The sequence below is a fragment of the Eptesicus fuscus genome, chromosome 21 (assembly GCF_027574615.1).
Source record: "Eptesicus fuscus isolate TK198812 chromosome 21, DD_ASM_mEF_20220401, whole genome shotgun sequence".
In the NCBI taxonomy this organism is placed as follows: domain Eukaryota; kingdom Metazoa; phylum Chordata; class Mammalia; order Chiroptera; family Vespertilionidae; genus Eptesicus; species Eptesicus fuscus.
In genome coordinates this window covers 31,436,916-31,462,086 of record NC_072493.1, presented here as the reverse complement: position 1 = coordinate 31,462,086, position 25,171 = coordinate 31,436,916, and the positions used below count along the sequence as shown (strand labels likewise).

Sequence of the window (25,171 nt, the reverse complement as noted above, 5' to 3'; positions counted from 1 at the left end):
GAATTATGTCTATTGATAATATTTTGTACTAATAATAGAGGCTTTTTTTTTTCAATCCTCACCCAAGGATATGTCTTTATTGATTTTAGAGAGAGAGGAAGGGAGAGAGAGAACAAAAGAGAAACATCCATGTGAGAGAGAAACATTAATTGGCTGCCTCCGGTCTGCGCCCCAACCTGGGATCAAACCACAACCTGGGTATGTGCCCTGACAGGGAATCCAACCCCCAGCCTTTTGGTGCACGGGACAACACTCCAGCCAACTGAGCCACACAGCCAGAGCAATAGAGGCAATTTTTAAAAAGAAAAAGAAAGCTCCACAACACAGCCATTTTCATCTTGGTTTACTACCTTTCAAGTCTTCATACTATTTGGTTTCATCACCTCTCCCCTCCCCCACCCCCACCAAGAAAATTATCTTATTTGTCAGTTTCACATTTATTTTAATAGATGCCTAATAGATCATCTTGCTGGTGGGTCCCCATTTGGGAACTCCTATTATGGGACCTTTAGATTATTTCTAGTGTTTGCTTTTAGAACTAATGGCTCAGTATCTTTATGCAGGCAGTGTTTTCCTTCTCTTAATTTACCTCTGCAGCATACATTTGCAAAGCTGAAACCATGGGATCCAAGAGCTCCTATTTGGCTCCTGCTGTATACTGCCATGTATGATCTGGAAGGGTTCCAACCAGAAGAACATACAGGTTTCTGTTTTTTAACAACCTCATCAGTGTTGGGTTTTACCATTTAAATTTGTTTACATATTTAACTCCTTATTGTCATAACCATTTACTAGTATATAAAATACTCCCAGCAGCCAGTCTCTTTATTTAAAGTACTAGCGTTCCCATTGCAGGAAAAATCCTGCAATAGTGTTTTCTGCTGCACTCTACCCTGCCCCACCTGCTCTCCTCCCTTCTCCCCCGCCCCGCCTTCTCCACCAGCCTGCCTGCTCTCCTTCCTTCTCCCCTGGCCCCGCCTCCACTCCTCCCTTCTCCTCCCCCTGGCTTGCTTGCTTCTCCACAGCTTTGCTCCCTTCTGCAGCTCTTGGCTTCTTTCTACGCTGTCTTGATATACAAATTAGCCGCCATCTTGGTTGGGATAATTTGCATACTCGTCCTGATTGGCTGGTGGGCGTGGCTTGGGCATAGCAAAGGTGCGGTCAATTTGCATATTTGTCTATTATTAGGTAGGATAAGCATTTCAAGTAATGAAAAGCAAGGGCCTAAATCCAAGACTACTGTATCCAGCAAGGCTGTTATTTAAAATTGAAGGTGAAATAAAAAAGTTTTCCAGACAATAAAGGTTAAAAGAGTACATTGCCACCAAACAAGCAATGCAAGAAATGTTAAAGGTACTGCTTTAAGAAGAAGAAAAGGAGAGAGAGATCATAGGCATAAAGAAATAAAATAGAAATAAGTAAATACCTATAAATAATAACCTTAAATGTAAATTGATTAAATGCTCCAGTCAAAAGACATAGGGTGACTGAATGGTTAAGAAAACATTATATATATATATATATATATATATATATACATATATATATATATACACACACACACACACACACACACACATATATATATATACACACACACACACACACACACACACACACACACACATACACACAGAGTATACAAGAGACCCACCTCAGAACAAAAGATACACACAGACTGAGAGTAAAGGGATGGAAAAATATGTTCCATGCAAAAGGAAAGGAAAAAAAACTAGGTAGCAATACTCATACCAGACACAATAGACTTTAAAACAAAGGCCATAACAAGAGACAAAGAAGGCCGCTTCACAATACTAAAGGGAATGATTTAACAAGAAAATATAACCTTTGTAAACATATATGCACCAAATATAGGAGCATCCAAGTACATTAAAAAAAAAAAAAACTATTTATGGACTTTAAGAGAGAGATTGACAGCAATAAAGTCAAGTAGGGGACTTTAACACTCCACTGACATCACTGGATAGATCTTCCAGACAAAAAATCTTTTGATAAAAACTCTCAGGAAAGTGGAATAGAGGGATCATACCTCAACATAATAAAGGCCATATATGACAAAGCCAACATAATACCCAGTGGGCAAAAATTAAAGTCATTTCCTTTAAGAACGTGAACAAGACAAGGATGTCCACTTCCACCACTCTTATTCAACATAGTGCCGGAAGTCCTAGCCACAGCAATCAGACAAGTAAAAGAGATAAAAGGCATCCAAATTTGAAAAGCTGTAAAACTGTCATTATTCGCAGATGACATGATATTGTACATAGAAAACCCTAAGACTCCACCAATAAACTACTAGACTTAACCCTTTGCACTCGCTTGCTTTTTTCTCGAGCTGCTACCAATGCTAACCGTGTCGAGTCACACTCGACATCCAAGTGCAAAAGGTTAATAAGTGAATTTGGCAAGGTAGCAGGATACAAAATGAACATCCAGAAAAATAATGGCATTTTTTTAGGGATAGCATGAACACAGTCCCCCACTACCACAAATTATGCAGTCGAGTTTCCCACATTTGGGGAAATCGCAAGGGTCAGCACATCATGAGGGCAATGGATAAGCCTCACTCTGGGAAAACTACCTTCGTGATCATGGTCTCTCCCCTGCCAGGTAAGTATCAATGGCATTTTTATACACCAATAATGAACTCTCAGAAAGAGAAACTAAAAAACAATCCCATTGTAACAACAACAAAAAACATACCTAGGAATAAACTTAATCAAGGAGGTAAAAGATCTGAACCTGGAAAACTTTAGGACATTGCAAAAAGGAATAGAGGAAAATACAAACAAATGGAAGCATATACCATGTTCATGGATTAGAAGAATTAACATCATTAAAATGTCTATACTATCCAAAGAAATCTAAAGATTCAATGCAATCCCTATTAAAATACCAATGGCTTACTTCAGACAGCCAGAAAAAAAATACTCCAAAAATTTATATGGAACCATAAAAGACCCTGAATAGCTGCAGCAATCTGGAGAAAGAAGAATGAAGTAGGACGGATCACATTACCAGATATCAAACTATACTACAAAGCCATTATAACCAAAAACAGCCTTTTACTGGCACAAAAACAAGCATATAGACTAATGGATCAGAACAGAGACCCCAGAAATTGACCCACACCATTATGGTCAATTAATATTTGACAAAGGAGGCAAGAACTTATGATGGAGTAAAGACAGTCTCTTCAACAAATTGTGCTGTGAAAACTGGACAGACACATGCAAAAGGATGAAACTAAACCACCAACTTACACCATACACAAGAATAAACTCAAGATGGATAAAAGATTTAAATGTAAGGCATGAATCCATAAAAATCTTAGAGGAGAACATTGGCAGTAAAATCTCAGACATCTCACATACCAATATGTTTATGGATACATCTCTAAGGCAAGGGAAACTAAGGAGAAAATAAATAAATGGGACTGCATCAAAATAAAAAGCTTCTGCATAGCAAAAGAAACCACCATCAAAATGAAAAGGGAACCCACTGTATGGGAGAACATATTTGCCAATGACACGTCTGATAAGGGGTTAATAACCAAAAATATAAAGTACTAATACAACTACACAAAAGGAAGACAAACAATCCAATTTAAAAATGGGCAGAAGACCTGAATAGATATTTCTCCAAAGAGGATATATAAATGGCCAAGAGACACATGAAAAAATGCTCAAAGTCATTAATAATCAGAGAAATGCAAATTAAAACCACAATATCATCTCACACTTGTCAGAATGGCTATAATAAAAAAATTCAACAAACAAGTGCTGGCGAGGATGTGGAGAAAAGGGAACACTAGTTCACTGCTGGTGGGAATGCAGATTGGTGCAGCCACTATGGAGAACAGCATGGAGTTTCCTCAAAAAAAATTAAAAATGGAACTTCTGTTTGACCCAGCAATCCCACTTCAGGGATTATATCATAAAAACCCCAAAACACCAATCAGAAAGAATATATGCACTCCTGTGTTCAGAGCAGCGTTATTTACAATAGCTAAGATTTGGAAACGGCCAGAGTGCCCATCAGTAGATGAATGGATAAAAAAAGTTGTGGTACATTTACACTATGGAATACTATGCAGCTGTAAAAAAAGATGGATCTCTTACTCTTTGGGACAGCATGGATGGACCTGGAAAATATGATGCTAAGTGAAATAAGCCAATCTGAGAAAGACAAATATCACATGATCTCACTTATTTGTGGAATCTAATGAACAAATGAATTGACCAACAAAATCAGACCTGAAGCATGGAGGCATGGAACAGACTGACATACCTCAATGTGGGGTTGGGGGGATGAGAAGAGATTAAACCAAAGAACTTATGTATTTATATGCATAGCCCATGGACACGGGCAATAGAGTAGTGAAGATCTGGGAGTGGGGGGTAGGGACAGGGAGGAGGGGGATAAAGGGTTAGGGTTAGGGAGATATCAGTAATACAACCAACAATAAAAATATATTTAAAAATAATAAAGTATAAGCATTTTGTCTTTCATTTTCCCACTGGACCAAGTTCACCATTTTAATTCGAGTGGCACTTCTTGGCGACTCTACATTCGATCTGGGTAGGAAAAACCCCTCAGTTCAGCCAAGCTACTACAAGTTTACCACATTGTTCAGTCAGGGAACGTCATGCATTCTGTTCCTTGTCAATCAACAACTACACCACCACTGGGACCCCATCTGAACGCCTTACCCAGACCAGCACCAGCCCCCCAGCCTCTCTGGCTCCTTCTGGCTGATGCCATTCCCCCACTGGCTGCTTTTATGAAATGGGCCGCACACTCAGAGACAGCGTCTCCGTGGGAGCTGATCTGTTTACAAGGCCATGCCCTCCTGCATCTTAGGTGTGAGAGAAGAAAAGCTTCCTTCAATTCTCCAAACAGGGATATGCAAATAGAGGCTCTCCCTCACGCCCTGGCATGGAAGAGGCTCCCTGTCTGCCTCTGGCTGCCCTGATTTCCCGCGGTGCTTGCTGGGTGCCTGTCCTTTTCCTTTGGAACGGGGACAGCTTCTCGTTTGAGGCCGGGCACCCAGACGAGGAACCTCACCTTCCTCAGGTGTCACTCCCTGAGCGCCCAGAGGCTGAACTGAAACGCTGGTTTTGTTCATTTACATCTCCCGGCTCTGGAGCTGATTGTTGCTGTCCCCTTTTCACCGGCAAGGGCGTTTGAATCCTGGGGCCACCACTTCCTTTGTGATGTTGGCCCAGTAAGGTCACCTCTCTGAGCCCGGGTGCCTGCAAACCACTCCGCACCTGTGGCTTCTCTCACTCGTTCAACCTCATCTCTCCCTTGTCTTCCTTCCTGTGTACAGACTTGTGTGGCCGCCTCTAAAGCTGAACCAATGTGGTTTCCATCAGGAACCTGCCCGAATATGGTTTTATTCTTTCTCCATGTCCTTTCAATACGACTTGTGAGATTCACTCAGTGAAAAAAAAAAAAAAAAAAAGTCTACCATTGCATTTAAATGCAGTCAGTCTTAGATATAACTGCTGAAGAATTTAAACAAAATTTACTGTGCTTTTATTAGAAAGTTAAAATGAATGCTCAGCTTTTGAATTTTTTTTTTTTGGGGGGGGGGGTGCTAAACCAGAAAAGCAAATGTGGCCTCTGTCCCACCACTCCTAGACAACCACTAAAGAGTCTGATATATTTTCTTTACTTGCTTTATTTTAAAATGCACTTGTAGTTTTTACGTTTTCGTTTTATATAGTTGTGACTGCACTCCATACACAGTTCTGTATATTTCAAGCTAAAGAAATCCTTGGTAAATCTTGTAATGCCCCTAGGAGCCTGCATTCCGTGAACAGCTATACCGTGGTCATTATTTTCTTACATGGCAAACAAGATGGAACATTTTGAAGTCTCTCGGTACCTACTAGCAAGAAACTTTTCTGGGGCTGCCGCTGGGGCTGGTTTTTCTCTCTGCCAGGAGTCTTCTTTGAGAAAAGCATGTGTGTTCTCACCCCGGTGGGTTTGCTGGGAGTTCATGTCCCCCAGATCCTCTGCATGTCTGGTATGTGGCCGGGCGAATCTCACTCAGGGTGGCCCATTCGGTCCCCGGGTGGGGAATGCTTGCTCCCTCTGGAACCAAGACGAGAGAGGGCTGGAGCTTTGTGTCAGCAAAACAGAAGAAGGCTGAAAGCGAAAGAATCAAGCTAAACTCTGGGTCAGCCGGTCTTGCCAGACTTGCGATCGTGTTCATTGTTCTGCTGCTGAAGAACCTCCTGGGAAGGTCTGAAGACGTGCGTGGCCATGTTGGTGCAAGTTCAGAAGCCTCGGCCTGGTTTTCTGAGATGGGGCTCACCCTTAGCCGTGGTCCTGGGGAATTTTACCTGGCGTGGCCTAGAATTGAAGGACTTTATGATGAAGCCCTTGTTTTTACTTTTATTAGTGGCTGCTTTCAAATCCACTTCAGGGAGAGAGGTGACCACTACATCTTAGATGACTTAGGAAAAAATTCAGATTACCCTCTTTCCTGAACAAGATTCCAGAACATTCTAGAAGCCTGCATGAATCTCCCATAAATATTCTGAAACCTTCACAGCTTAAACACTCTCAAAACATGGGGGGTGTGGGGAAACACCCACACACATATACAGAGAAATATAGATATATATGTATCCTATATAATAAAAGCCTAATATGCTACTAGTAAGTGTCCAACCATTTGTTCGACCGTTCGACCAGTCGCTATGGCGTGCACATGCTCCAACTGGTAGGTTAGCTTGTTGCTGAGGTCCCGCCAATCAGGATTGGGCGAGATGGGCTGGACACACTGTGGAGCCCTCCCGTGGTCCTCCCCAGCCCCAATCGTGCACTGGTGGGGTCCCTCGGCCTGGTCTGTGCCCTCTCACAATCCGGGACCCCTCAGAGGATGTCGGAGAGCTGGTTTCAGTCCGATCCCCACAGGCCAGGCCAAGGGACCCCACCAGTGCACGAATTCATGCACCGGGCCTGTAGTATATAGATAGCCATATATAGATATCCATATATTTATATCTCTATATATATTTAACCTCATGGTAACAAAAGATTATTAGCAGTAATAGGTACTATTTAAAATAAAATCACAATGAGCATTATTAATAAAGCAAACCAGACCCTTTGAAATTCAAGTTCTAAATATTAATTCAATCCCAGCCTAGACAGTTGATGAGAGATGGGGGCAGGGGAGAAAAGGGGGGGATAAAGAGATAGAGGCGGGGGGAGGTGGGGAGAGTGCATGTGCTAGTATGTGTGTAAAGGTGTCAGGAGCTTTGGAATTCAAAGGCTGCATTAACATACTAATGAATCCAGGAAGTCCCATTATTAAAAACAAATAAACTATTTAACTATGTTTAACCCAAACCCTTTGCACACAGGCCAATGTATTTAATTTTTTCTTAAGATACCTGTTTGTTAACAGAAACAATACTGTTCTCTAGGACACAGAGAAATGTTTTTCTTAAGCAATAATTAATGATGATGAAAAACTGAGATCAATTTTAATATCCAACAGTCGGGAGCAGGGCTCTCGGACTATCATGAACTGATACTGAGAAAGAAGTTTAACGGACCGAGATGATGTTTTCAACACATTAGGTGAAACATGAAGGTTATAAAAGAGTTTGTAAGGTATGATCTCATTGTTGTTAAACAAATATGTATATTTGTGTTCCTGTACATATAAATGATGCATTAAGAGACAGACAGAGAGAGAGAGGACTGAACAGTGTTAATAATGGCTACCTCTGGAAAGAGGAAATGTGGATTGCGTTTTTTCTTTATGCTTTCCCTAGGTTTCCCACATTTCCCACAATTCCCCGGTGCCAGTTCTAAACCAAGGAAGACCGGCTGTGATTGTCAGCATGCCCACTGCTCTCCAGGCTTGATGGCAGAGCCGTGGCTGACTCCAGTCCGTGACGGACCCTAAAGGCTGCTCTCGGGCTGACAGCTACACAGAGGCAACGGCTTTCAAGCTCCACAGGAACAGGTGGGGAACGTGGGCTGCATCAGGCCCCGAGAAGAACATTTGCAAAAACAGAAGCAGGTAGAAGATTCTGAGTCACTGGATCTCTTTACCTAACCTGGAGGGCTGTCTGAATTACAGCTTTCCCGGCTGTGTGTGTCTACACACCACTGCCCGTGGCCTGGCCAGGTGAGTCTTTAGCGAGAGCTTTCCTCCGCTGGAGTCTGACCTCTGCCAAGGCTGGATGAGCTGCTCCGGCGGCTCAGCTCCTCACCTCTCCACCTCGGTGCACCCGGGTGAGCCCTGAGCGTCCGCATCCAGCTTTTGCAGAACTTGGGTTGTTCATGTCCTTAGAGTCCTTTCCACTTTTTGCTTTATTATTGCTTACTAACATTTTTTTCAAGTATTTTTATTGATTTCAGAGAGGAAGGGAGAGGGAGAGAGAGATAGAAACATCAATGATGAGAGAGAATCACTGATCAGCTGCCTCCTCCACGCCCCCCACTAGGGGCTGAGCCTGCAACCTGGGCATGTGCCCTGACGGGGAATCCAACCATGACCTCCTGGTTCATAGGTCGACACTCAACCGCTAAGCCACACCGGCTGGGCATTACTAAAAGTTTTTAATTAAAGGATAAGCTGACATACAGATTTTGTTTGTGCATTTGATCTCTGCTAATGTCAAGTTAAAGAAAACAAAACATGTTATTAGAAAAGTAAGTTATGTATCTTATGTGACTTTAAATACATATACTCATCACAGATCCTTGAAAGGTATTTAGACATAAAAATATCAGCAATGTTACTGTGACTTCTGACTGAGAGAAATGCAGGCAACTTCTTTCTTAGAATCTGGATGGTAACTTATTGTTTCGGACTTAACATTTTCCCCCTGAGTTTTGTGACGAGGTATTTGGGAGGATAGGATTCAAAGTATGCCATCTAGAAAGAAAATATGCGTAACTGAGAAAAACAGCAAAATAATTTATCTGTCAAAACGAGAGTGAAATGAGCTCAGTGTGATCCCTGCTATCAGCACCCTGAGCTTCCTCAGTCAAATCAAAGGGAGTCGCTTCACCAGGTCCTGCTCTGGCTTTTAATCCCGGGCAGGAAGGTGCCCCCATGATTCGCACAGCAAGCCTCACCCCCCAGCCGGGTGCATTTCTGCGAGTGCAGGTTCTCACCGACGGGTCTTCGTGATTCGGATGCCTTGCCAGAGCACCCTCAGGACGCGGGCCCTGCTCAGGGGTTGGCGGCTTTGATCGCTATCATGTTGACAGAAACACGGAGGCAGATGTGAAGGGCAGGAGGAAGGGGCACTCTGCCCATATTCACTATGGTTGAAAATGCAAGTCTTCCCGGGGCTCCACTTGGGCCCCTGAGTTCTGAGGTCATGTGCTGGGGTGGGGGCGGCTGGAGGTCCCTCTCGGGGCGTCCGCCAGGGTGCACTTGCACAGAACTTGGAACAGGAGGATCCTTTACACAGACTCCAGGGAGAACGGCGCCCCCTAAAGTTGTGCAAAGTTTCTCCTTCCAGCAACACTGTGCTGGATCTGGGGTGGGGCATGGTGGGTAATGCCAGGGTGGGGCAGTGGAAGGATCCAGAAGAACAGAAATGCTCTTGGAGAAAATACATGGCACAGCAGGCAAAGCCCCATCAGACAGGTCCCAGCCCCCAGTCCCCCCATCCAGCTGTAAGGTCCTGGTGCATCAACTGCCTTCCCAGAGCTTCTTCCCTCCAAGACACAGCTTCAGCATCAAGCATGTGGACGTGTGAGGCTAAAGGCTCCTCGGGACCTGGCCCAGCGCGGAAGTGAAGTCTCTTTAATTGAAACCTCTCCCCTCTGGACTAGAATGGCAGCAGCCCCCTTGTAAACAGGGTTGGATGGGCCATGAAAACAACAGAGCTGGTAACTCAATTGTCAGGTGCCCACCTTGCCGGCGCCCAGCGCTCACCTAGAAGACAGGCATTTTGCAGGGCGTCTCCTTGATGGTCTATTAAGAGCTGCCTCGGCCTACATCTGCAGTTAGAGCGACCTCCCTGGTCTGTGGAGTTCACTCTGCACTTTGAGGGGGCTGCCTGCCCTGGCCCTGAGCTCAGGAGCCATAAAAGTGTCAGAAAATTATGAACAGCCCACAGCTGGGGCCTGGTGTTCTGCGCTGGGCAGTGAGGGGGGACGAATGGCGTGCAGCGTGCAGGCCGTTCGGAACCCCCATCCATCTGCGGAGAGGGAGTGAGGACAAGGCCCTGAGACCGGGGAATGGGCTGCTTGCCGGGGCCCTGCGCTTGCTAAGGAGCCACCTGGGAGCACGGCCGGTGGACCGGGGCTTGTCTCCAGGCAGAGGGTCTGATGGAGACATCTTGGGCTGGGCCATCTTCTCTCCATTTCAAAGTGCAAGATGCTGGGTTTTGTCCTAACCTCGTGGTGAGACAGGTCCTGAATTCACTTTCGCTGCGGCTCTGAGCTCGCAGCAGCCTGGATAGGAACTGAACTCCATTTTTATAGGCTTTTTGCATGCGGTGTTCGGCATACATCTAATTAAAAGGGACTCATCAATTTGGAGAGAAAATTATAATAAAAACTCTACACGAATGCCTCCATTCTGAAGAGGTAAACATCCATCACCCCGTGAGGGTATTAGCATTTAATCACATACTTGCTGAGTAAATCTGTAGAAAAGTCTTTGCTTTCAGAAACATCCGTGGTTCTCAGATAGTTAACTTTCTAGAATGAAATTGCACAGAGCCTTTCTGAGGAGTGGATGCAGGAGGTGAGGACAGGGGAAACTCTTTCCCACACCCTGGCCATGACTTCTGTCCTGCGGCCTGGCTAAGGTGGGCTTCTCTGGGGACCAACGGCAGTGGCAGAGGGAATGCACAGTGTGCCCAGCTGCTAGGCCTGAGGAGGAAGGACGATGGCTCAGAGCATGGGCCATCCCCCCTCGGGAGCACTAGCCTGGACATCAGGTATAGGAAGGCTAGCCCAGACCCGGTCCTTGCCTTCCTGGGTGGCTTTGAGCAAACTGGGCAATCCTTAGTTTTCTCACCTGTGAACACAGACCATTGATTTCAAAGATGCTCCAGCCTGGGACACCGCGTGCAGTGGCCGAGGCCCGGGTTAGATCCTGCTTCTACAGCTGAGGCCCTTCAGCAAGAAATGATGCCTCCCTGTGTCTGCGAAGCTGCCCCGCAGATGCCCACTCCACGTGGCTGCTTTTAAAGATGGAAGAAATCACATCAAGCCTGGCAAAGCAGTTGGCACACGGGTTTGCAATGGGTATCCGTTTCCCAGCTCCGGTGGCCTTTCCGAAGCTGCCATTCTAAGATGACGCCCCCACTTCCCCGGACAAACTTGCACTTACTTCACAGCAAGAAAGGTCCCCGGGATCCTGGGTTACCCTTCTGTTTGGGCTCCAAGTCAAGGGCACACATTTCACTGACCCCGCCTCCCCTCCGCCAGGTCTTTTTCTAGTGCTATGGCGCAGGGCTGCGTTTCTGTAACGTTTCTTTGCCCAAAATTTACAATCGTCACTTGTCTAAAACTGGCTGCAGTTTGTCAGGCTGGTCTGGTTCAAGTCCCTATTTTTAAAAATCACCCCAAAAGCAAATTAAAATAAGAAACGTTATGTTCTTCTGTGTAGTCACATTATTTGGCCTCTGGAAAAAAAATGGGGGAAAATAGCTCCCGGGCAGAATAGCAAGGAAAGCTAAGGCGCCGTGCCCACCTGGATGCCTGGGAGGGTGGGGCTCGGCTGGAGAGGCCCCCAGGCCGGCTCTTTGCCAGGGGCTCTTCTGGGACAGGATATCGAGGTCTCCAAAGCCAAGGCGGTGGGGGCGGACTGTTTAATGACCTGGGTGAGGGCGGCGGAGGGAGGTGCCGCCGTGTTGGTATTCTGACCTGGTTTCTAGGGTACGACTGGACGCCGAGTTCTTGCTGCATTTGATTTTTTAAGCTAAATCAGCTATGCACCTGCACCTACAGAAAGTCCTACCGGAGTGCAGTCTAGGTCCTGAGAGCTGATGGGAGTGGAAATTAACTGACAGTGTCTCAGCGCTGAGCACAGAGGGAAAACACTTCGCCATTTGGTTCAAGCGTGATTTTTATGTGTTCTCGCCTATCTAGTTATCAGGCCTCAGCCTGTTTATCTTTGTATCCATTGGCTCACTCCAGCCCATGGATAAAAGGGGTACTCATATTGCAAAAAGAAGAAAACAGGAGAGAAAGTGTTATAAAGATGTTAACATTAACTATGTAGACAATATACACATAAAAAAGACTTGAAATACACTGTGTTCTCTTAAAATGGCTCTGTTGGCAAGAGGTCAATGTGGGAAGATATGAATATAGGCGTATTTCCTTCCTACCCTCACACTTATTTAAGACACTTCCATACTTTACAAACTTTGTACAAGAACATTTTCATGTTAGTAACTCCACTTTGGGTAGCATCTGTGTAATAGTCCAGAATTTAGACGTACTTCCAATTGACTTGACAATTTCCCTATTGTGTAAGAAAGTTGGAGCCCCGATACATTCTAATACCATAATCAACATCGTACAGAAGCGCACTGAGAAGGCTCTTAGAAACATAATCCAATATTAGACAAGGTTTGGGGCTTACGTCCTCCCTGCCTAGCACCCACGACACATGGACATTATGAGAGGTTTGGTTAAAGTTCAGCCAGATAAAAACCAAAGTGTCCAGGTAAATGTATGTCTGAGTTATTTATTCTCTATGACAACCGATGATCACACAGCTGCGTTTTCCCCCCAAATTGTCCAATGTATTTGATAGGATTAGAGAGAAGTTCCAGAAATAACACTCCAGTTCAATAACATTTGGAAAAGCATTACCATCAAGACAGGCCATTCTTACTGAACAACTACCTGGCAGGTTTTTTCATGCAATGAAGAAGGATCTTTGCCTAAATAATGAGAAAGTCAATTTCTAGGATAGGTCACTTATTCACTCAACAAACAATTGCTAAGCACCTCCTAACATCGATGCTGATTAATAGCCTGAAATGCAGCATTGTGTTAGCCCGAAAGCTCAGACTGAGGACTGGATGCAGATCCATAAACTGACCATTGAGGGCCCCTTACCCAACTGCAGGGGGCAACATTACATTGGATTCTATGTGGTAGCCCTAGGGGTTCTGTTTATGAAGATCCAAGATGGATGTCTTCTCCCAAAGTTGTCACAACTGGGACAGTATGACTAAGGAAAAGCGTACAACGATGGACGCTGTCACGGGTCAGCAGAGGGTGGAATCAGATAGAAGATGACCCAGCTCTGCCTCATTGGAAGAGGAAGGGATGCCAACAAAACTCCCCATCGAAGGTGACATTGACGTTTGAAAAATGGTAGACAGATTCAAGAATAAGTACGTAGAACAGAATAGGATTGATTGCTAATTTTTGCTTTCATCAAATATTTCAAGAAATTGATCAGAGATCTGTCCATCTTCCAAAGACCTTCATGGGGAAGCAACCTTTTTCATTTCAAGGCCTTTTGGGTCTTCTCACACTGTCCTTGGCTGGAGCAGCATCGCCCTTCACACTTAGGTGCCACACACAGTGTTTCCTGCAGGGGCTGAAAAGCATCATGCTCGAGTGATGCTTACTTGCAAGCCACTGAACATCGGTAGTTCAGCACAGACCACACAATTAATTTTATTTTTGCCCTCAGCCAGATTTCAAACAAAGACCCCCAGAGATAGCTAGAAAATTAATTTATTAAAAAGCAATGGCTTGATAGCACACATGATGGCAGAAGAAATGAATATGTTCGGTATCGAATAAAACAGTTGGCAATCACATAATAAAGCATTCATGCTCAATTTCATAGCTTGTCTCATTATGCTCGGCAAAGAGTTGTAAAATAGTGTATTATTCATGAACCAACATGCGTTAATTATGTTTAGTGCATATTTATTTTTCAAATGCAATAAGAGTCAGATTCACCTATAAAAGCAACTTATTTGGCAAAATTCCAACTCGGGACTCTTTCAAAGAAAGAACCACAAGTTGTATTTCTCAGATTGGGAAAATACAAACTCGTAATTGTAAACTTCTTTGTTCCAACATAAGGCAGCTAGTGACAGCCCTTGACTTAGATTGTCCAGCAAAGGGCTCGCTGATACCACCCCCTGGCTGTAGACCCCACCCAGTGCCTGCCCCAGTCATCGCTGAGGGGGGTAAGAAGTGATTCCACCGCCTGTGTCTCTCGTGAGTTTGGCCATGTGACTTGCTTTGCAAACAGATCTGAGTAGACACCCAAGCAGGGGATTGGAACCTCTCGCATTGCTGGGCGTGCCCTTTTACTCCCCTGTCATTCACCATAAGGGAAATACTCCCAGTGGACCACCAGCCTAAGGAAAATGGGATCCATATAAAATAGACATGAACCCAATCCACAGCCTGGACCCAGACCTAGCCTGCATCAACTGACCCTCAGCCTATAGACAGACACGTGAGCTATGATAACGACTGCTGCTTTCAGCCACTACATTTTGGGGGTGGTTTTGTTAGGCAGCAAAGCTAACTGATACATGTGGCATCTGCAAACTTTACTTTGGAATGTCCTGGGGGAATCCTCAAAGCAACTGGCAGTCCATTTGCCTCTATTTCACTTGCTGTGGAGGAAGTTTGGCCCATAAGAATATAAGCCCAAGAGAGAAACCACACACAGTCTATAGCAGGCGTCCTCAAACTACCGCCCGCGGGCCACATGCGGGTGTTTTTGCCATTTTGTTTTGTTTTTTACTTCAAAATAAGATATGTGCAGTGTGCATAGGAATTTGTTCATAGTTTAAAACTATAGTCCGGCCCTCCAACGGTCTGAGGGACAGTGAACTGGCCCCCTGTTTAAAAAGTTTGAGGACCCCTGGTCTATAGAGTAAACAAAGATTTTTTGGTTTTCTTTTCCCAAACATGAGCCTCAGATTGAAAACAACTGGGGCAGATGCTCTAACTGTGGGTTTTGCATTGCTTCAAGCTGCTGCTCACTTGGGCAACTCCATGCATGTGCTCTTAGTAAGTAATAGGGGGGTTAATGTAGTAATTGATGGCTAATAACTCTTCACTGTAGTTCTGGGGGGAAGGCTGTCTTTAAATAGACCTGACCATGCAGGGTTGTTATAAAAATAATGGAGAAAGATGCCTACCGCCATAGGCACATTGTAACTGGTGGTGGTGGTGGTGGTAGCAATCACAGTCACAATAGCTCGAACTATTCACTGACAATGGGATTCAGCAGCAGAAGGGAGGACAAGAAGCCTTCTCTCAAATCCCTCACTGCTAGCCAAGCCTCCCAAGAATCCAGGGGTCCTTCTGCTTGTCTCCCAAGATTCCTTCCTCAGTAGTGCCAGTGCATTCTCCTGGAACTCCACTGAAAGCTCAGCCAAGTGCTGAACCCCTGACACGTCCATAGTCCATACTAGCTGGCCCTTGGCTGGTGGGCCCGAGAGTGGGCTTCAACACGTAGAAGACCCTCCTTCTACCAAGTTGAATTGCTTCCTGGCATCTCTCCCTGCCACAGCTGGCATGCCCGACTGGTCCTCTCGATCCAGAGGAAGGCTTGACCATCATTGAGTTCTGGTGAACCGTCCCACCTAATGCATGTGTTCTGGCACAAACTGTGTCCTCTCCCTGGAGTCTCCTTTCCCTCCCTCTTCCTCCTCCAGGTCCACGTCCTTCAAGACCTACATCGTGGGAAAGTCTAACAGTTGATGCAACAGGGGGAGTTGACCATTCTTGTCTTTTGGTTCCACTGACGCCTGCACATGCTTCTCTGATATTAAGCAGCTGTGCTGTTTTGTTTTGCTTGTTTCATCCTGTTGGTTGCATTCATCCCTGTGATCTTGGAGAACACGGAAGGCATCTCATTCACCTCTGGGTTCCCACAGCACAGCACTGAGACACAGAAAGTGCTCAGGGAATGTTCTGGATAGATGAGTGAATGTTCTTGCTGAGGCCAGCCTCTGAGGCCAGAGGAGAGGCCCTTGTCCCTGTCTTGCCATTAAGGCTTCCCTGGGCTCCTTCCTCTCCGGCCTCTGTCATCTGGATCCCCGGGAGTCCCCATTGGAGACACGGGAACAGATCATAGCCCCTTCTTATTAGGAGTTTAAAAAAAAGAAAGAAAGAAAAGGACAGGCCATCTCCGATGACTCCAAGCCCTCCAGGGACAACCTCTGTGAGGTTACAGCAGCAGGGAGCACGTGAAGACATTTCTAATTAAATTTTTTAGTGCTTCCACTTGACCTCATTTCAACTATGCCATACATCTTTAAAAAAAAAACAAAAAAATACCCTCAAATCCAAAATTTTAAATAATGCTTATGATTTGGTTTAAAACAGGGACTCTCCTTATGAATCCAATCGCAGAGCACACTAGGGCATATTTTATAACAGGGTCAGTGAAAGGTCACTGACCATTTCAATTAAAATGTTTTCAGCATTTCTAAATAATCAACTGATCTTACCTGTAATTACAGATGAAATAATAACGAAAAAGCCCCTCGTAATCCTGTGTGTAAATGTTATGGACACCATTGGTGTCCATGTACCAAGACAAATACCCCGGCGAGACAGGGCGCCGTGGAAACAATTAAAGGAGAAACCCCGGGAACCCATTAACACCAGGCTCTATTAGCTGACTGTCTCTGGTCACATTAGAGCCCCATAGAGTTTGCTGGCAGCTTGGGAGGGAATGGTGTTGGTCCCACTTAAAGGAAAATGTAATTCCACTCTGTAAATCTCTGCTGTAATTGGTTAATAAGCTTTCCCTTTGGCAAAATAACCACTGGGAATGATTGGTTGGAGGAGTTTCTCCCCTCATTTCTCACTTCCTGTGCTCCTTCTAGCTTAGGGGGTGGTTCTTATCACACCTCTCCTGGGCTCTCAGAGTGTGGGGATGCGGAAACTCCAGGCCACTCATAAGGAAGGATGTTGTTCTTCTTAAGCCTTTTCATCCATCCTGGGTGCCTCAGCCTCGGACTCTAGGCAGTTGGGGTTAATGATTTGTTGTACGGAGCTGGCCTGCAGCATCCCTGGCCTGGACCCACTAGATGCCAGTAGCATCGCCCCACCCTGTTGTGATAACCCCAAATGTTTCCAGACGTTGTCACATGTCCCGGGCACTTAGTCGGGGGGTGGGGGGACTGAGAACCCCTGGTCTGGTCAGATGTTCCCATGTGTGTGGTCTCAGCCTCCTGTAGTGGGGATCCACATTCCTCCTGACTTGATTCTCTGCGGCCCTGATCCGGATCAGCTTTTGCTCCACTTTGGATGCTCCTCCCATTCATTTCCTGCTCCTGCCTGTGTTGGATTTGACCCACAGTCATCACCAAAGGCCTCTGATTCTGACCCTGTCTGAACTCGTCCTCCCTGGAGGCACCTGTGACAGGTGACCTACAGGCTCACCCCTGCCTCCGGTCCTCATGGACCAAGTCCAGCCTCCACGGCCACCGCAGGCAGTTTCGTAGCTGCACGCCTGTTTCTCGCAGAATCCCAGCTGCCCCCGGTTGGAAGAGAGGTCACAAAGGAACCTTTATGCTTCTTCCCAGGCTCTTGGAAAGAGGCACCCCCTCTCTGTGATTTTTAGGTTCCCACTGCATCTAAGAGAGCCAGGACACCATAGTTCAGTCTGTCTTTTTGGTTTATTTTAAATGCTTCGTTTATTTTTTTTAAGAGTCTCTGGCCAGGCATTAGAAAAAATGTGATCTGGCCTATTCTGTGAACTTGAACTAAAATATAACACTTACTTAGTGTTGTCGCTGCCAAACTGCTATCATTATTGTATCGGAGGCCTGAGGCCTTCAGGGGGTGCCAGGTGCAAGGCAGAATGGTTCCCTGGAACTGGGAAATGGGGCTGCAGATGAAAATACAGGACATTCCATTTAATTTGAATTTCAGATAAGCAACAAATGTATTTTTTTTTTTTGTATAAGTGTGTCCCATGCAATATGGGATACATTTCTGCTAAACAATCAGTCATTTATTTGAAATTTGAATTCAACTGGGTGTCTTTTAATTTTATTTGCTAAATCTGGGCACTATAGGCAGGGAAGATCTCTTTTTTTCAGGGATGTAGGATCTGAACTTGACCCCACATTTCCACACCCCTCTCCCCCCAGTTTCTCAGGCTCCTGGACCTGGCTTTGTTTTCTCTGAGCACGTGGCAGGTGGCCGCCAGGGGAAGTGAGGGAGGAAACCATATAGAGATGCAATCTCCTTCTGTCACATCCTGTCACCCTGACCAGGCTGGCCACAGGCCAGGAGATCTGGACACCTTTCTAGGCCTGGCTTCTCACAGCCACTTCTTTGTCACAACCTCACTGTGGTTTGTCACTCTGGCCAAGGCTGTGTCCATAACCATTGCCCCATTGAAAAGTGAAAGGGACAATCAGGCTTAATTTGGTCTGCAGCTCCTGATGCTGTAACTCACAATTCTACCGGGTCCTCCCTCCATTGCTTCTGAGATTCTGCCAGCTGGGATATTTGCACAGACACCCAATGCTCCTATGTCACGTGCAACAGTTGAGAGATGTCTGGTCACTCTAAGCACCGTCAGCTGCCCTCTGGTTTCCTGCGGACTGAGCAGTCTCCTGGAACTCGGGACTGTCCACCCTAAAACTGAAGTCCTGGACACACTAGGGTGACTTAGTCACCCCACTGTTGAGGCTGTTGGGAGAGTTGTCTGGGGACATGGTCTTCAGGAAGCAAACCTCTAAAATCCAAATTCCAGTCCATCACATGATGCGGCCTCGCTCACCCAGTGTTGGGTAGATGACAGCGAATTCTCCATTGAGTTAGCCATCACCAAGAGGCCCCCCTGGACCATTCTGTCTCCATAGCCCACGCCCTAGACACTGATCATGCCTTTCCTAGCATGTCTCACGATTGATAATCACATATTTGCTGTGGCTACTTGTTTGTGGCCCATCCTCCTCGATAGTGACTCACTCTGTGAGGGCTGCCAATGTGTGTGTTGTTTATTGTTGAAATCTCCAGAACGTAGAAGAGTTCTGGCACATTGTAGGTGCTCCAAAAATATCTACTGACTGAGCACATGGCTGATGAGCGCCTTGCCAAGCCAGGGGCGAGGCGCCACGGAGATGGGCTGAGGAAGGGCAGCCCTGGCCTTGTGAGGGAGCAGAGCTGGTGTTTCATCACATGACGGCAGCCCGGTGTGCGAGGTTCATAGCGGTGTGAGGCTCAGAGGTGGAGTGTGAGGCAAAGCCGAAGGCTCGGCAAAGCATTTACCCAGCCCACTGTTTTAGATGGATCCCAGGAGACTCTGAGCTCTCTGCTTGGCAAAGGGCACTGCAGGAGGGAGCTGGGGCAGCGGGCATGGCATGGTACTGGGCTCAGGGTCCCATATAACGGCTGTGACTGAGGGAGACTATTATAAAGATTGGCCTGCGGAGGTTGGATAGACATTCAAGGCCAGAGATACCCAGACCCAGCAATCCTTCTTATAATGGAAAAAAAATAAACAACTGGGAACATGGTCGTCCTGGTTACACATGTTCAGTCTTGTCAAAAGCCCTCTCCTGACGTCCTCCAACCCCCAACATCTCCTGTCCCTCTTCCCCGCTGTCTGTCATTCTCCCCAACCTCCGCACCCCACACTGAAACCCCCCCAGACGCCATCTGCCCTCAGGGCTTCTCTAGCCAACATCCTCCCCTCTCCCACCTGAATGGGAAACTCTTACCCCTCAGATTGCTGGGAAGCGCTGGGAACACCCATGTAAGCCTTTTATACTAATTGGTGAGTGACTGCTTTTGGCGATCTAACTTTTAAAGAGTTTTCTGATTTTTAGGGAAAAGGCATTTACCTATCCCATTGCCTGAAAGTATCTCATCCCACAGATTTTATCAAATCACCATCTGGCCTTCTCCCTTGATTCCGAAAATGCATGGCTCCATCATGCAGGCCAGGCGTCCTCAAACTATGGCCCGCGGGCCACATGCGGGTGTTTTTGCCGTTTTGTTTTTTTACTTCAAAATAAGATATGTGCAGTGTGCATAGGAATTTGTTCATAGTTTTTTTTAAACTATAGTCCGGCCCTCCAACGGTCTGAGGGACAGTGGACTGGCCCCCCGTTTAAAAAGTTTGAGGACCCCTGATGTAGGCGCCCAACAAACAGGAGAACCAAGATGACTGCGCAGGTAAACGCCAGCAGCACTGCCTCCCACAACCACATCAACATTACACCAACATACCGAACAACCATCACTCAGAACCGCCTGGAAGCTGGCTGAATGGAAGCCCTACAACTAGAGGAGAAGAAAGCTCGCTGAGGCTGGTAGGAGGGACTGATGCACGGAACGGGCTGGTGGGGCACCCACGTGTGCCGATTTTTAATCAGGAGGGAGATTATCTTTTCAGAGGCCGCCCTTGAGGAGCAAGGAGTCCCAGCCCCACACCAGCCCCCCAGCCCAGGGTTCCAGAGCTGGGAAGAGAAGTCCCCGCTACTATGGGTTGTAAAAACCAGCAGGATTGTGGCTGAGGGACACGAAAGCTGCTGGAGACCCAGGCTTTCTTTTTAAAGGGCCAGCGCACAAACTTACTTGGACTCCATCTCTCTGAGCTCCAGCGCCTGGTGGCTTTGCGGGACCCAGACCATACAGGGAGGAACTGGATTGTCTGGCATGGGAACAGAAACTCAGGGGCAGCTTTCTTCCAGACCAGGGTGCTCGCAGGGGTCATTGTTGCTGTGCTGGGACCTCTCCTGTCGCAGAGCTGGTTGGCAGCCATAGCGGAGTCTCCATCAGCAGAGCCCACACTGTTTGCTCTCCCCTAGTGATTCCCTGAGACCCCGCCCCGTCCAATTTAGAGCCCCACCCTAGCTGTTTGCAGCAGCTTTTCCAAATGAATAGCCTATCCTGGCTCAGGCTTCAGACTTTGCTAGAAGCTCTCGAACAAGCTGCAGTTGGTGTCAGTGTGCCCCAAACCTCTCAATAAAAGGCCCAAGACCCAGCACAAGCACCAGCCTGCCCTGCCTCATAGCTGGGCCTCATCTGAGCTGACTTTGCGCCTCCATAGAAGCCCTAGGGCCAGTGTACCTGGTGGACAACTTCAGTCCACAGCAGATTACAACTCTACACTTCCACAAGCAACACACTCAAGGGGCAGACTCAGTGAGCACCAAAGCCCCACTGAAGCAAGTCCTGCGCCATAGGGGTGTCTCCTGCACAGCAGCTCTCCCACTGTAGTCGCAGCTGGTCCTCACAGCCAATTGGCTGGAGGTCAATTCCTCCCAGTGATGCCAACAGCAATCAAGGCTCAAGGACAAGACTGTACACACAGCCCACACAGGGGCGCACCTAGAGTGCCCAGCTCTGGTGACTGGGGAGGCTGAGCACTTGGCCTTACAGGACACCTACTATACAAGGCCACTCTACCAATTCCAGGAGACATAGCAGCTCTGCCTAATACATAGAAACAAGCACAGGGAAGCAACCAAAAATGCGAAGACAAACATGCCACAAATGAAAGAAATGGAAGAAAGCAAACTACTAGATACACAGTTCAAAGTCATAGTTATAAGGTTACTCAAGGATCTTCATGAGACCTTCAAGGGACTTACCAAGTTTTTCAAGGATCTTAGTGAGAATGTCAAAGACATGAAAAAGGACCATTCAGAAATTAAGTATACACTAACTGAAATATAGAATAATTTACAGGGTTTCAACAGTAGAGGATTCCAAGAACCAAATCAATAATTTCAAGAATTAAATCAATGAGGAAGCAAAAAACACCCAATCAGAAGTGCAAAAAGAAAAAATAATCCAAAAATATGAAGATAGTGTAAGGAGCCTCTGGGACAACTTCAAGCATACCAACATTTGCATTATGGAGATGCCAGAAGGAGAAGGGAGAGAGAGAGCAAGATACTGAAAACTACCCAGCTGGTGTGGCTCAATGGTTGAGCTTCAACCTATGAACCAGGAGATCACGGTTCAATTCCCGTTTAGGGCATATGTCTGGGTTGAGGGCTCAATCCCCAGTGTGGGGCGTGCAGGAGGCAGCTGATCAATGATTCACTCTGATCATTGATGTTTCTATCTCTTTCTCCCTATTCCCTTCCTCTCTGAAATCAATAAAAATATATTAAAAAAAGATAATGAAAACCTATTTGAAGAAATAAAGACAGAAAACTTCTCCTACCTGGTGAAAGAAATAGACTTACAAGTCCAGGAAGTCCAGAGAGTCCCAAACAAAAGGAACCCAAAGAGGACCACACCAAGACAATCATAATTAAAATGCCAAGGGTTAAAGTCAAAGAGAAAAGCAGTTAGTTACCTACGAGGGAACTCCCCTACTACTACCAGCTGATTTCTCGACAGAAACTATGCAGGCCAGACGGGAGTGGCAAAAAATATTCAAAGTAATGAACAGCAAGGACCTACAAACAAGATCACTCTACCCAGCAAAGCTATCATTTAGAATCGAAGGTCAGATAAAGAGCTTCACAGACAAAGAAAAGCTAATGGAGTTCATGACCGCCAAACCAGTATTACATGAAATGCTAAAGAGTATTCTTTAAGTAGAGGAAGAAGAGGAAGAAAAATAAATAAAAAATAAGAATAAAAATAGCAATACATATCTATCAATAATTGAATCTAAAAATCAAAATAAACGAACAAGAAATCCAATTAACAAAATAAATTGGTGAATAAAATAGAATCAGAGGCATGCAAACATGGAATAGACTGACGAATCTCAGAGGGAAGGGGGTTGGGGGCAGGAAGAGATTAACCAAAGATCTTACCTATGGACACAGATAATAGGGTGGTGAAGGCCTGGGGCAAGGCAGGGCGGGAACCAGGTGAAGGAGGAAAAGAGGAGACATCTATAATACTCTCAACAATAAAGATTTTTAAAAAGTAGCTAGTTAAAAAAAAAGTTTGAATTCCCTTTGCTAGATTTGGTTTGGTTTGCCAGGTTGTTTTCTTTTGGCAGTATACTTAAATATTTCAGTATATTCTTCAGCTGCTGGTAGGGAAGAAACAGGTAAACTGAAGCAGAACACCTCCAAATTGGACCTGAAATCCTATTTCTAACAAGACATGGTTCATTTTTAAATGTATTTCAGTGGGTGTCTTAGTACACCAGCTGAGCATTTGGCATGTGGAAAATATCCAATGGCAGATGCAATTGAGTCTAGGCGTTCAATATCTGAACTTTGCTTAAGAAAAACACCAAAGAGTAGAGGTTATTCAAATTGGAAATTTTTTATGTCCATCCATCCATCTATCCATCATCCATCTATTCATCCATCCATCTATCCATCCATCCATCATCCATCCATCTGCCCCTCCATCCATCCACCTTTCAATAATTTTGACTCTGACTCTGTGCCAAGTACTGTTTCAGTTTCCGAAATGACTCCTGTTCTAATGGAACCTGCATTCTATAGACAGGAGACAGAGCAGAAAAACAAAATCCATGGATAGAAAAGAAACATCAGCTAGCGATAAGTGCTATGAAGAAAATGAACCATCTGCCCCTCCATCCATCCACCTTTCAATAATTTTGGCTGCTTTAATACAGGTGGTCAGGGAAGGCCTCCCTGCGGTGGTGACATTTCAACCGAACCGCAAACTAAGATTCAAAAAGTGAGTCAAACATAGAATAGCTGGAGAAGGAAAGCCATCTTGAAATTAATGTCATATCCATGGGGGAAAAGATGAAGCTGGGTTCTGTCTTTTTACACTAGCAGTGACCCCCACATCCACAGAGAAGCCACCCCAACTTCGCTTTGCCGACGCCACTGGCTTTGTGCGAATCACGGGAAATTAGCTTTTCTCTTGGCGGCTCACCTGATTGAATCCAGTCTGATTCAGTAGCTGACATAACTGGCTCTTCTTTGCTGAGCGTGGTGGAATTAGGTACTTGGCGAACTGGCATTAGGGAGGAGGGATGGGGGTTTTTGCCGGAACAGCCCCAAACGTTCAGTGCAAACGTTTCCCGAGGCACCACTTCCCCAGTGGAAGTAATGGGTGGCCATTTGCAAGCTGCTTAGCCGTCCTAACCACCAGCCACCAGCCCTCATTAGCCGCAGCTGAACAAAGACCCTCCCCGGATGGCTTTGCTGGTTTAAAAAAAAAAAAAAAAAAGGTTTTATCTGGACGTTCCTGACGATCTCCCAGTTGTGTTTTGCATCAAAAATATGTAATTTTTAAAAAGTGGAAGACAGGGGGAGACTGTTTTAGCACACCCAAATCAAACATGTATTTGTTAAAAAACAATTATATTTAGAAAACAGCCACAGCCTGGAAAATTCTGGAATGAGCAACAGCTTTTTATAATTTTCTTTCCTTCTAAGTATGCTTATGACAGTTGGTTATTTTAAGGACAACTTTCCCCAATCGTCCTTGCTTTACCCACCCAGCTCTGGAAGCATTTTTGCTAATTTCAATGTCTTCTAACACACAACTTTTTTTTTTTTTTTTTGGTTGGTTTTCATCTATGCCCAGTGAACCTCAAAGACAGTTCACCCTGTGCCTGGATTACATTTCGTTATTGATTTATTTTATTTGGATAATAGAACAAGGGTACCATGTGTTCAATACATTGGGATTTCTTTTTAAAAGTGTAACTTCTGCTGGTTAAGACAGGAGAGTTCCATAGAAAGGGCTGCGAGAGCCACTTAGAGTGAAATGACGCCACCTGACCATCGGTTTGCTTTTCCTAATAAAGTGATATTTTTCCTCATTGCCGTCTCACTGATGTGATACAGCGTCTGAAATAATAACTCCATTTCAACCAGCCAAGTTCCCCCACCTCTCCCAGTTCTCTAATTTCTTACATGATTCCCCTGGTTTAACAAGTATTTTTAATAGGGTGGATGTTCCAGATTCTTCTACACAGGCAAATCCTTTCATAATCACAGACTTGTTTTTCCATAGGAATTTAATTCGCTCTGCAGAATTGTAACACGGGCTGGACTGATCTGGTTTACATTTTCTGACATGTTTTCCCTCCCCTGAAGATTAGCTTGACTATCACTTGGCTCCTTCTCAATCCTTTTCATCTCATTTTCACTTAAAAAAAAAAAAAATTCTGATTTCACCGCGCTCTGAAGGTAGGGATTTTAGCTCTGGGAACCTGTTTCCTCCTGCCAGGTGTTTCTCCCTTGTGTCAGATGATGCTCAGAGCCTTTGAAAT

General features: G+C 45.5%; 1 non-coding gene across 1 annotated transcript; it reads right to left on the bottom strand.

Annotated features, from left to right (window-relative positions):
- Nucleotides 1-2,475: 2,475 nt before the first annotated feature.
- On the bottom strand, nt 2,476-2,639 carry LOC114230992 (U1 spliceosomal RNA). Its single transcript, XR_003616982.2, has one exon. It is a non-coding gene; the product is annotated as a U1 spliceosomal RNA (small nuclear RNA).
- Between the last annotated feature and the right edge of the window lie 22,532 nt (nt 2,640-25,171).